Genomic DNA, 13,082 nt, shown 5'->3' on the forward strand with positions numbered 1-13,082 from the left:
ACAACAAGATTACAGGCATGAGCCACCACACCCGGCCCATTTTAACCATTTGCAAATGGAGAATTCAGCGGTATTAGGTACATTTACATTGTTGTGCAACCATCACCACCATCCATCTATAGAACTCCTTTTATCTTGTGAAACTAAAACTCTATACCCATTAAACACTAACTCCTCACTCCTCCCTTCCCTCATCACTTGAAAGCCATCCTTCTACTTTATGTCTCTATTCATAGGTATGAGCCCCCCAACACATAAAAAAATCACTAATCTAAAAGGATATGTCAAGCTTGGAACTTCTTAGGGCAAACCTGCCTCCCATTCTATTCAAACTTACCCCTCTGCTCTCTGAGATAAATGCATATCTCATTGCCTCCTTTGGAGAGGCTAATCAGAAACTCAAAAGAATGCAACCATTTGTCTCTTTTCTACCTATGACCTGGAAGCCCCCTCCCTGCTTTGAGTTGTCCCACCTTTCTGGACCAAACCGATGTTCATCTTACATATATTAACTGATGTCTTATTTCTCCCTAAAATGTATAAAACCAAGCTATGCTCTGACTACCCTGGGCACATGTCATCAGGACCTCCTGAGACTGTCACGGGTGCACATCCTCAACTGTGGCAAAATAAACTTTATTTTTTATTTTTATTTATTTTTTAGAGACAGAGTCTCACTCTGTCGCCCAGGCTGGAGTACGGTGACGCAATCTCGACCCACTACAACCTTCACTTCCCAGATTCAAGCAATTCTCATGCCTCAGTCTCCCGAGTAGCTGAAATTACAGTCTAGTGCCACCACACCCAGTTAATTAGCAAAATAAATTTTCTTTTTTTTTTTTGAGATGGAGTCTCGCTCTGTTGCTCAGGCTGGAGTGCAGTGGCCGGATCTCAGCTCACTGCAAGCTCCGCCTCTCGGGTTTACGCCATTCTCCTGCCTCAGTCTCCCGAGTAGCTGGGACTACAGGCTCCCGCCACCTCGCCCAGCTAGTTTTTTGTATTTTTTTTAGTAGAGACGGGGTTTCACCGTGTTAGCCAGGATGGTCTTGATCTCCTGACCTCGTGATCCGCCCGTCTCAGCCTCCCAAAGTGCTGGGATTACAGGCTTGAGCCACCATGCCTGGCCAAATTTTCTATTAACTGAGACCTGTCTCAAATTACTGGGGTTAACATTTTGGTAACCACATAGGGACTCTGTGTGGAGGAACAATTGAACTTTGACAAATCTCCTACTGGTGTTTGGTATCAGCATAAGCTAATTTTATGAATACTTTGCTGAGGACTTCCAGAGGAAGTCCTCAGAGGACTTCTTTGAGGATTTCCAGAGAATCCCTGCTCTCCCAAAGTTTGGTTGAGATCTAAAGTTTATTTTGCTGTACAACTGCCTCTTTTTTTTTTTTTTTTTTTTGGAGTTTTACTTGCTTCCATGACAATGGAAGGCAGGTAATTCCTTTGTGAGTTTGAGCTTGCTTCCAACAGAAAAGATGATTTTTTTTTTCCTGCTTCTAGGATGGTAGAGAGCAGTCTTCAGCCTGAGACCCATCCCTAGGTAAGTAGCTGAATTGAGGTTTAGTCTTGGCTAAAGTTAACAACCAGATGATCATAATTTCTCCTTACCATTAAAGCATTCAGTAATCATGTAAGTTTATGATCATTTGTTTTGCTTAGCTGTTTGTCATTGTTGTTTCTGTTTTTGTTGTTGTTTTGGTCTTTGTCCCATTAGGTTTGACCGACTCTATGAGACTTGATCAAATCTGAAGGAAAGTTCCAATTATGGGGAACAAGGCCTCTCAAATACATAAATTCCCACAAACACACACACAAAAAGGTGGTATGGTGGGGGAGAAAAACAGCCAGCGAAAAGAAAAAAGAGGAAAGATTTTTTATTTTGAGTACTACACGGGCTTTATTTACAAGGCCACCTTTTAGCTAGCCAGGCCAATCTGAAAGAGCAATGGTTGTACTTCTGAAATAGCAGCAATTTAAGAAACAAAAGCAAACAAACAAACAAAAAATAAAAAACAAAAAAATAAAGGTGGGAGCAGTGGCTCACGCCGGTAATCCTAGCACTTTGGGAGGCCAAGGCAGACTGATTGCCTGAGCTCAAGAGTTTGTGACCAGCCTGGGCAACATGGTGAAACCCTGTCTCTACTAAAATACAAAAAATCAGCCAGATATGGCGGTGTGCACCTGTAGTCCCAGCTACTCGGGAGGCTGAGGGAGGAGAATTGCTTGAACCCAGGAGGCAGAGGTTGTAGTGAGCTGAGATTGCACCACTGTACTTCAGCCTGGGCAACAGAGAAAGACTCCATCTCAACAACAACAACAACAACAAAAAAAAAAAAAAAAAAAAAAAACAAAGAAATTAAATACAAAACTTAGCTGGGCATGGTGGCACATGCCTGTAATCCTAGCTACTCGAGAAGCTGAGGCAGGAGAATCACTTGAACCTGGGGGCAGAGGTTGCAGTGAGCCAAGATCTTGCCATTGTACTCCAGCCTGGGCAACAGAGCAAGACTCCATCTCAAAAAAAAGAAAAAAGAAAAGAAAATGAAATAGCACCAATTTGTCTCAGTTGAAATATGGTAATGAGATTTAAAAACTTCTTTTTTTAAAGGAGCTCATTTGTTAAAGTCAACTTAATTAAAAGCTAACATCCAAGATACGTGTGTGTGTTTGTATTTGAAAGGTCTTCATGGTTTGTTTTTTTCTCTCCTACGACCTTGTTGTTCTTTTGAGCAAGGTTTTTCTTCTCAGTTGACTTAATTCTGTTTTCTTCATTTACTTCTGCTGTCTCTCCTTTCTCTTGCACCCTCTGCTGCATGAGGGACCTGAAATAGTTTAGCCTGGGTTCCTTTAAGAAAGTGGAGAAGCCCCGTCTCTACTAAAAAATACACAAAAAACTAGCTGGGCGAGGTGGCGGGCGTCTGTAGTCCCAGCTACTCGGGAGGCTGAGGTAGGAGAATGGCGTAAACCCGGAGAATGGCGTAAACCCCCGAGAATGGCGTAAACCCCGGAGGCGGAGCTTGCAGTGAGCTGACATCCGGCCACTGCACTCCAACCTGGGCGACAGAGCGAGACTCCGTCTCAAAAAAAAAAAAAAAAAGAAAAAAAAGAAAGTGGAGAAGGCGCCAAAAGTATAAACGGACAAGTTCATCTCAGCTTTTAAACTGCTTGCTTTTGTATTGTGTTACATGGTTTATTGACTAAAATAGTTATTTGCAACAGAGGCTAGCCTTGGGTTTTTAAGGAATAGCGTATTCAACACTTAGAAATGTCTGTTTAAAAAAAATTATCTTTAAGTGCAGTGTAAAAACATCATTTGGTCTAGCCTCATAATAATTCTCCCTTTTTGGAAACCCAGGATTTGGTATAGGCTCTGCCTAGAGCTCAGAGATCCAGTTAAAAGATAGGTAGTCCCTACCCAAATAAAATTGGTCTCCTTATACAATCCTATGATAGATTTTTATAATTTTATGTTTGATTTGACATCTATCTTTAATCTCCCTCTAGCACACCAGACTTTTCCTCTCTGTACCTTATGATGTAAATTCTGTTACTTTTCACCTGAGTTGTTTCCTTTAATATGCAAATTTAAGGCTATTTAGCTATTTAACTGCCTAGGGTTGTGAAACAGGTTATCAAGAACCTGAAAGTCTAAGATTAAAAAAAAAAAGGTCTTTATGAATCTACAAGATATACTTCTATCAGCATGCCTAATACATCTAGGTATTTATGTGTTGTGCACACAATATTTCACTATTGAAAATATATAAAAGAGCTAATTAATTGGCTTAAAAAAAACAAAAGCACTTAAATCAGATACTAAAGAAAAAAAGACTAGTCAAATGCTTTTTCAAGTTCATGGGACTTAAGTAAAATCTTAATAAATAAGCTGGATTTAAAATTATTGGTAAAATAATATTAGAAATGTCTTAAGAATTTGCCAGCAATACATCTTTGTTTGCATTTACTAATCAAGCAATTTTATACTTTTCCCAGCCAGATACTATAAGGTGTCAAAATTTGGTATAGAGGTTACAAAACTATAAAACCAGCCCAAGACAGAATTATCTTTGCTGGTGTAATCTTTAATAAATAATACATTGATATTGGTTTAATAAAAATAGCTACATCTTGAATTTAGTAAGATTACCATACTTCTTTTTTTTTTTGAGACAGAGTTTTGCTCTTGTTGCCCAGGCTGGAGTGCAGTGGCATGATCTTGGCTCACAGCAACCTCCGCCTCCCATGTTCAAGTGATTGTCCTGCCTCAGCCTCGCAAGTAGCTGGGTTTACACACATGCACCACCATGCCTGGCTAATTTTGTATTTTTAGTAGAGACAGGGTTTCTCCATGATGGTCAGGCTGCTCTCAAACTCCCAACCTCAGGTGATCTGCCCGCCTTGGCCTCCCAAAGTGCTGGGATTACAGGCCGCCCATGCCCAGCCAGATTACCATAACTTCTAATCCTGTGGTGTTAGGCAGTCTAGTCCACAGGCAGTAAGAGATTTCCTTTGGGAAGACAGTTACTATTTTTGTTTCAAAGCTAAACTATAAACTAAGTTCCTAGCAAAGTTAGTTCAGCCCATACCCAGGAATGAACAAGGACAGCTTGGAGTTTAGAAGCAAGATGGAGTCACTTAGGGCAAATCTTTTTCACTGTCTCAGTTATAATTTTGCAATGGTGGTTTCATAACTTTAAATGATGACTATCGCAGTTTTCATAAATAATGTAGGTAAATGATTAAAATAAAATAATTAGATAAATGTAATAGGATAAATACTTGTAGATAAACTAGTCATAATTTAGAATCTAAAGTTATATTAAATTAAATTATAAATATTTCATTATTTCAGTATTTTTCAATAAAAATACATTGTAGGAAAACATTCTTTCTTAAAAAAAAAGTGTCCCTTTTAAAAACGTGAACAATTTTTGTCTAATTCAAAGCTTATTTAAAGGTCATGTATAAAACAAGGTAAAAGGAGCCAGGAAATAAGAGAGGTATAAACAAAATTATAGAAAGAAAGAGGTATTTTTTGGTAAGAAAGCTTAAAGAGAAATAATTAAAAAAAATTTTTTTTTTGAGATGAGCCTGTCTGCCAGGCTAGAGTGAAGTGGCGCAATCTTGGCTTGTTGCAACCTTCCTCCCGCAGGGTTCAAGTGATTCTCCTGCCTCAGCCTCCCAAGTAGCTGGGATTATAGGTGCCTGCCACCATGCCCAGCTAATTTTTGTATTTAAAGTAGAGATGGGGTTTTGCCATGTTGGCCAGGTTGGTCTCAAACTCCTGACTTGAGGTGATCTACTAGCCTTGACCTCCCAAAGTGCTGGGATTACAGGCATGAGCCACTATGCCCAACTGAGAAATAATTTTATATGAAAAATAATCTTGTATGGTAAATTTAGATGAAGAATAAAATGAGTGGTTGTTTAAGAAAGAAAGATATTCAGGACAAACCCGAAAGTCCAAGCATGTCATGAATGGTCTGTGTAAGTAACAAAGGATTTACCTAAAAAAAAACCCAAAAATTTTCATATGATCAAGTCATCTATAATTAAAGGAAAATTATAATGGGTTTTTCTAGACATTGGGTTTGATGTAATGAAACACACACGCTAAAGAATTCAACAATAAAATGTCCTTAAGGGATTGATTACTTCTTAATAAATTATAAAGATTTTAATTTTTTTTTAGGCCAGGCGCGGTGGCTCACGCCTGTAATCCCAGCACTTTAGGAGGCCGAGGCGGGTGGATTACGAGGTCAGGAGATCGAGACCACCCTGGCTAACACGGTAAAACCCCGTCTCTACTAAAGAATACAAAAAATTAGCCGGGCATAGTGGCGAGCGCCTATAGTCCCAGCTACTTGGGAGGCTGAGGCAGGAGAATTGCATGAACCCAGGAGGCAGAGGTTGCAGTGAGCCAAGATTGCGCCACTGCACTCCAGCCTGGGCGACAGAGCAAGACTCCATCTCAAAAAAAAAAAAAAAAGATTTTAATTTTTTTAACCCAAGGTTCAACTTTTATTTCATCATGCTGTTTTCAGTTTTCTTTCCCCTTTTAAAAGGTGCAAAATTATAACACTCTCCTTCAACTCATTTTCAGCTCATATACATTTTTTTTTTTCCTCAAGTTCTGTCTGTTGTGGCCTGATGCTAACAATATTTTCTTAAAGATCTAAAGGAAATGTTTTATTCCAACATAATTTTCTGTACACAGCAGAAGATCTTTTCTTTTGCCTTTTGGTAACTAGTTTAATAAATTTTACATTTTATCAACATAACTCCTATGCTATTACTATTAAGTTGTGGTTTGCTTAGGAAAAAACTGAGATTAAAATTTTTTTAATTGGCCGGGCGCGGTGGCTCAAGCCTGTAATCCCAGCACTTTGGGAGGCCGAGGCGGGTGGATCACGAGGTCAGGAGATCGAGACTATCCTGGCTAACATGGTGAAACCCCGTCTCTACTAAAAATACAAAAAACTAGCCGGGCGTGGTGGCGGGCGCCTGTAGTCTCAGCTACTTGGGAGGCTGAGGCGGGAGAATGGCGTGAACCCGGGAGGCGGAGCTTGCAGTGAGCCGAGATCATGCCACTGCACTCCAGCCTGGGAGACACAGCGAGACTCCGTCTCAAAAAAAAAAAAAAAAAAAAAAAAATTTTTTTAATTAAGATTATTACATCCATAAATTAACCATTAATGTCAAAGGCACATCAATGCAAGACCAGAATATGTGTCACTGTGTCAGATTAACAAGATTATCTTGAAGCATTAACTCCTTAGTAAAGGTTATAAAAGGCTTGTGGAAGTTATATCTTACAATCTCTTACAATCAAGATTAAAATGTTATATAGAGTGTTTGTACAATTTTGAAAAACAAATTTAATTGGTTTCGTACTTTTTTTTTTTTTTAGTTTTTGAGATGAAGTCTGTCACCCAGGCTGGAGTGCAGTGGTGTGATCTCAGCTCACTGCAACCTTTGCCTCCTGGGTTTAAGTGATTCTCCTTCCACAGCCTCCTGAGTAGCTGGGATTACAGGAACCCACCACCATGTGTGGCTAATTTTGTTTGTTTGTTTGTTTTGTCATTTTGAGACAGAGTCTGGCTCTGTCACCAGGCTGGAGTGCAGTGGTGTGATCTCAGCTCACTGCGACCTCCGCCTCCTGCGTTCAAACGATTTTCCTGCCTCAGCCTCCCAAATAGCTGGGACTACAGGCCCATGCCAACAGGCCTGGCTGATTTTTTGTGTTTTTTAGTAGAGACGGGGTTTCACCGTGTTAGCCAGGATGGGCTCGATCTGACCTCGTGATCCGCCCACCTTGGCCTCCCAAAGTGCTGGGATTAAATTTTTTGTATTTTTAGTAGAGACAGGGTTTCAGTACATTGGTCAGGCTGGTCTCAAACTCCTGACCTCCAGTGATCCAACCCCTCTTGGCCCCCCAAAGTGCTGGGATTAAATTTTTTGTATTTTTAGTAGAGACAGGGTTTCAGTATATTGGTCAGGCTGGTCTCGAACTCCTGACCTCCAGTGATCCAACCCCTCTTGGCCCCCCAAAGTGCTGGGATTATGGTGTGAGCCACTGCACCCAGCCTGTGCTGTTTTTGTCAGGGCTTATTGTTTGGAAAATTAAATATCCTCTCTCAAAGAATGAAGGTTTTCACCTTTTCTTTGAAATCCTTGAGTTTCACTTTGGTTAAATGAATAACTTATTTAACAATGACCTGTGATTCTATTTTGTGATATCAAGTGTTTTAAACCTTTGATATTTGACAAACTTTCCAAAATCAAATTATAAATTATGTCTTTTTCTGATTTAATTAATCCTTTAAGGTATTATTAATAGGTTCCCTAAAGTCCAAAAATGACATATTTGGCTTATCTGGTATAAAAATTATACAGGAATCATTGTCACATATAAAATAGTGTTTGGTTTTCTTTGGGCTACATTTATACAAATATGTTACTGGTATATGTTCCAAAATTATGGGAAACTCCTATAATTATAACTTAGTGTACATAGTGAGAGACATTTAGTGATATAACTTAGTGTACATTACCCATAATAATTATAATTCTTATGTTAAATTATTGTGTGCCACAGAGGTAACAAATGTCCTTGTCAATTGTGTCTTTGACTATGGCTGCTCTAAAACTGTCATCCACAGACAACTGTTGTCTTGTTTTGGCCCTCTTTAGAGGGTGGTTTTATAACCAGCTACAGAACTCTAACAGGTGTTCTTAAATGCAGGTTTCTGATAACTTTGGAATTTGTGACATTAGAATAGAGGAAAAAAGAAACTTTTAGGACTCTTATGGAGAGCTGAAATGTTCATGAATATCAAGCAGAACAGGAGTTAATTGCATAAACTGAACTGATAGAAGACTAAAGTAATCTTTTTGACTTTTGCTTTAAATGTTGGTGATTCTGCCGGGCGTGGTGGCTCAAGCCTGTAATCCCAGCACTTTGGGAGGCCGAGATGGGCGGATCACGAGGTCAGGAGATCGAGACCATCCTGGCTGACACGGTGAAACCCCGTCTCCACTAAAAAATACAAAAAACTAGCCGGGCAAGGTGGCAGGCGCCTGCAGTCCCAGCTACTCGGGAGGCTGAGGCAGGAGAATGGCTTGAACCCGGGAGGCAGAGGTTTCAGTGAACTGAGATCTGGCCACTACACTCCAGCCTGGGCGACAGAGCAAGACTCCATCTCAAAAAAAAAAAAAAAAAAAAAGAAATGTTGGTGATTCTTTGTTTTTTTTTCAGAGTCAAGGAAACTTTTCTTTTGAGCTATTGACAGCTTTTAACAATTTAGTATACTCCTATGAGTAAAATTTGGAGCATATTTGTTTCTCTCTACCTGATTTCTCCAGAACTTGGAAACCATTTTTGAATATGCTTCCCTTATGGCAATACAGTAATTTGCACAAGTATAGTAAGAATCTGTTTTCGGCCGGGCGCGGTGGCTCACGCCTGTAATCCCAGCACTTTGGGAGGCCGAGGAGGGCGGATCACAAGGTCAGGAGAGCGAGACCACGGTGAAACCCCGTCTCTACTAAAAAAAAATACAAAAAATTAGCCGGGCATGGTGGCGGCGCCTGTAGTCCCAGCTACTCGGGAGGCTGAGGCAGGAGAATGGCGGGAACCCGGGAGGCGGAGCTTGCAGTCAGCCGAGATCGTGCCACTGCACTCCAGCCTGGGCAACAGAGCAAGACTCCGTCCCCAAAAAAAAAAAAAAAAAAAAGAATCTGTTTTCATTTTGCAACAAGACACAAAAGGAGAAACTGGTTATTTTACCAAGGTTCTGACTGTAATAGTGTGCTTTCCTTTAAGGAATCAAACTTGACTTATGGAAGCCAATAAAGCCCCTTGGGGAAAGTGGCCTCATACCTTCCCTGTACAGCGTTCCTGACCTGTGATAAGTAAAGAATGTCACTTTCTGACAGGCCCAGGAGCCCCAAGTTTACTTTGGAACCTCAAGAGCAGAGGATCATCCAACTTATAGGTATTTAATGGCATAAATCCATGGCTGGTCTTGGCTTTAAATAAAGGTCTTAGCCAGGTGCAGGGACTCACGACTATAATCCCAGCACTTTGGGAGGCTGAGGCAGGTGGATCATTTGAGGTCAGGAGTTTGAGACCAGCCTGGCCAACATGGTGAAATCCTGACTCTACTAAAAGCACAAAAATTAGCTGGGCATGGTGGCATGCACCTATAGTCCCAGCTACTTGGGAGGCTGAGGCAGGAGAATAGCTTGAACCTGGAAGGCAGAAGTTGCAGTGACCCCAGATGGTGCCACCATACTCTAGCTTGGGGACAGAGTGAGACTCCATCTCAAAAAAGAAATTATAAAAAATTTTAAAAGATCTTATCTGGGATTCCTTCTATAGAACAAAGTTCCATCAAAGCCAATTTAAAAGTGTATTTGAAAAATAATTATTCTTGCTGTATTGTATACAAATAATTAGGCCAAGTATAATAAAGCAAATCAAATTACTAAAGACATGACTTGTCTTTAGTAAAAATGGGAAACTAGAGAAAGAAAAATTATGTTTTGAAAACTATAGTACACCTGTTGTTAGATTCTAGTCTTGCCTAATGTTTTTCAATTTTCATTATTGTGGTACCATTTGGACAGAATTCTAATTTTTTTTTTAGCTACATGTATTCAAAATAAAGTTTTCAACTTTTTTCCCCATTTTTTTCTAGTTTGAAGTCATGGAAAACTAAGCTGTGCTTTCTTTTTATTATTTTTGAGACAGAGTCTTGCTCTGTCACCCAGGCTGGCATGCAGCAGCACGATCTCAGCTCACTGCAACCTCTGTCTCGTGGGTTAGAGCAATTTTCCTGCCTCAGCCTCCTGAGTAGCTGGAATTACAGGCACCTGCCACCACACCCAGCTAATTTTTGTATTTTAGTAGAGATGGAGTTTCACCATGTTGGCCAGGCTGGTCTCAAACTCCTGACCTCAAGTGATCCACCTGCCTCGGCCTCCCAAAATGCTGGGATTATAGGGGTGAGCCACCATGTCCAGACTAAGTTTTGCTTTCTTTTTTATTTATTTATTTTTATTTTAATTTTTTTCAGACAGACTCACTCTGTCACCCAGGCTGAAGTGCAGTGGGGCAATCTCAGCTCACTGCCACCTCCACTTCCTAGATTGAAGCGATTCTCCTGCCTCAGCCTCCCGAGTAGCTGGGATTACAGGTGTGCACCACCATGCCCAGCTAACTGTGCTTTCTTAAAGCCCTGCAAACTGAAGCCAGACAACTTAAATTTCAGAAGAATATAACAGCAATCTATTTACATACATAAGCCACTTTCATACTTGCCTATTGATGTATGGACTTCAGAGTAATCCAGCCTATAACGATTTTCCAGGATTGTTTTTTGTTTGTTGCTTTTCTCCCTTGCTCCCCCTGTTTTCTTTTCACAGGACATAAGACTTCACAATCTTCTAAAAATGAACTTTCCTAATAACTCAGGACCTACTCGTCTAGGAGTAAACCATCCTAGCCATGACAGATCAGACGAAATCTGAGACCACAAACTCATTTTCTCCTAAAATGCTTTTTCCAAAAGATTTTTAAAAAGAAAAGTGGGAAATGTGAAAGGAAAATATCTTATGCCCCCAAAATCACTAAGCTAAAGGGAAAAGTCAAACTGGAAACTACTTAGGGCAAATTTGCCTCCCATTCTATTCAAAGTTACCCCTCCGCTCACTGAGATAAAAACATATCTGACTGCCTCTTTTGAGGAGGCTAATCAGAAACTTATCACTTGGACTCGGGAAGGGGAACATCACACACTGGGGCCTATCACGGGGAGCGGGGAGTGGGGAGGGATTGCATTGGGAGTTATACCTGATGTAAATGACGAGTTGATGGGTGCTGACGAGTTGATTGGTGCAGCACACCAACATGGCACAAGTATACATATGTAACAAACCTGCATGTTATGCACATGTACCCTAGAACTTAATGTATAATAATTTAAAAAAAAATTAAATAAATATGTGTGAAAATCCCTAAAAAAAAAAAAAAAAAGAATGTAACCATTTTTCTCTTACGTACCTATGAACTGGAAGCCCCCTTCGTGCTTCAAGATGTCATGCCTTTCCAGACCGAACCAATGTTCTTCTTATGTATACTGATTGATGTTTCATGACTTCCTAAAATGTATAAATCCAAATTGTGCTCTGACCACCTTGGGTAAATGTCATCAGAACCTCCTGAGGCTGTGTCATAGGCACGCATCCTCAACCTTGGTGAAATAAACTTTCTAAATTAACTGAGACATGTCTCAGATTTTTGGAGTACACATCTGATAAAACACAATGAGAAAAATGTGGCATCAGTTCTGTGATATTCCTGTTAAAGATGCATACCCTGTGAGGCTGCATTGAGCCGCGATCACATACCCCTGCACTCCAGCCTTGGCAACACAGTGAGACCCTGTCTCAAAAAAAAAAAAAAAAAAAAAAAGACACTTCACCTAGTATCTAGGAAACATTAGACAAACCCAAACTCAAGGAGGTTTTACAAAATAACTGATCTGTAACCTCAAAACTGTCCAGGTCATGAAAGTCAAGGAAGAGCTGAGGAACTTCTCTAGATTGAAGGAAACTCATGAGACATGACACTAAATGCAATGTGCAATTCTGAATTGGATCCTTTTGCTAAGAAGTACAACGTTGAGACAACTGGCAAAACTTGAATGGGATCTGAGGAGTAGATGGTGGTAACAATGTTAATTTCCTGATTTTGATAGTCTTATTATGGCTATGTAGCACACAGTTGTTTAAGAAAATACACCCTAAAATGTTCTGAGTAATTAGGCATAGTATCAACAACTAATTTTCAAATGGTTCGGGAAAAAAAATTTTTTTGTACTATACTTGCAACTTTTCTGAAAGCCTGAGATTATTTCAAGATAAAATATTTTTAAAATGCAATTACTTAAATTCTTCCCATGTTTCTGCCCACGTAAACGTCAATCCGAAGGACATGCCTTCAGAAGCCTTTTTTTTTTTTTTTTTTTTTTTTTTTTTTTGAGATGGCGTCTCACCGTGTTGCCCAGGCTGGAGTTTAGTGGCACAATCTTGGCTCACTGCAACCTCCACCTCCCGGGTTCAAGCGAATCTCTTGCCTCAGCTTCCCGGGCAGCTGGGACTACAGGCGTGTGCCAACACGCCTAGCTAATTTTTGTATTTTTAGTGGAGACAGGGTTTCACCATGTTGGCAAGGCTGGTCTCAAACTCCTAACCTCAGGTGATCCACCCACCTCGGCCTCCCACAGTGCTGGGATTACAGGTGTGAGACACTGCGCCTGGCACAGAAGCTCTTAAACGCTTTATCTCTTCGCAGATGTTAATGAAATGCAATTCTGGCCGGGCGCGGTGGTTCACGCCTGTAATCCCAGCACTTTGAGGGGCCGAGGTGGGTGGATCACGAGGTCAGGAAATCGAGACCATCCTGGCAAAACACGGTGAAACCCCGTCTCTATTAAAAATACAAAAAAATTAGCCGGGCGTGGTGGCAGGTGCCTGTAGTCCCAACTACTCGGGAGGCTGAGGCAGTA

General features: G+C 40.5%; 1 long non-coding RNA gene across 1 annotated transcript; it reads right to left on the bottom strand.

Annotated features, from left to right (window-relative positions):
• Positions 1 to 1,388: 1,388 nt before the first annotated feature.
• LOC144334404 (uncharacterized) lies at positions 1,389 to 3,108 on the bottom strand. Its single transcript, XR_013404203.1, has 2 exons — positions 2,451 to 3,108; positions 1,389 to 2,288 (listed from the first exon to the last, which is right to left on the bottom strand). It is a non-coding gene; the product is annotated as an uncharacterized LOC144334404 (long non-coding RNA).
• Positions 3,109 to 13,082: the final 9,974 nt, after the last annotated feature.

The sequence above is a fragment of the Macaca mulatta genome, chromosome 14 (genome assembly GCF_049350105.2).
Source record: "Macaca mulatta isolate MMU2019108-1 chromosome 14, T2T-MMU8v2.0, whole genome shotgun sequence".
NCBI classification, from domain to species: domain Eukaryota; kingdom Metazoa; phylum Chordata; class Mammalia; order Primates; family Cercopithecidae; genus Macaca; species Macaca mulatta.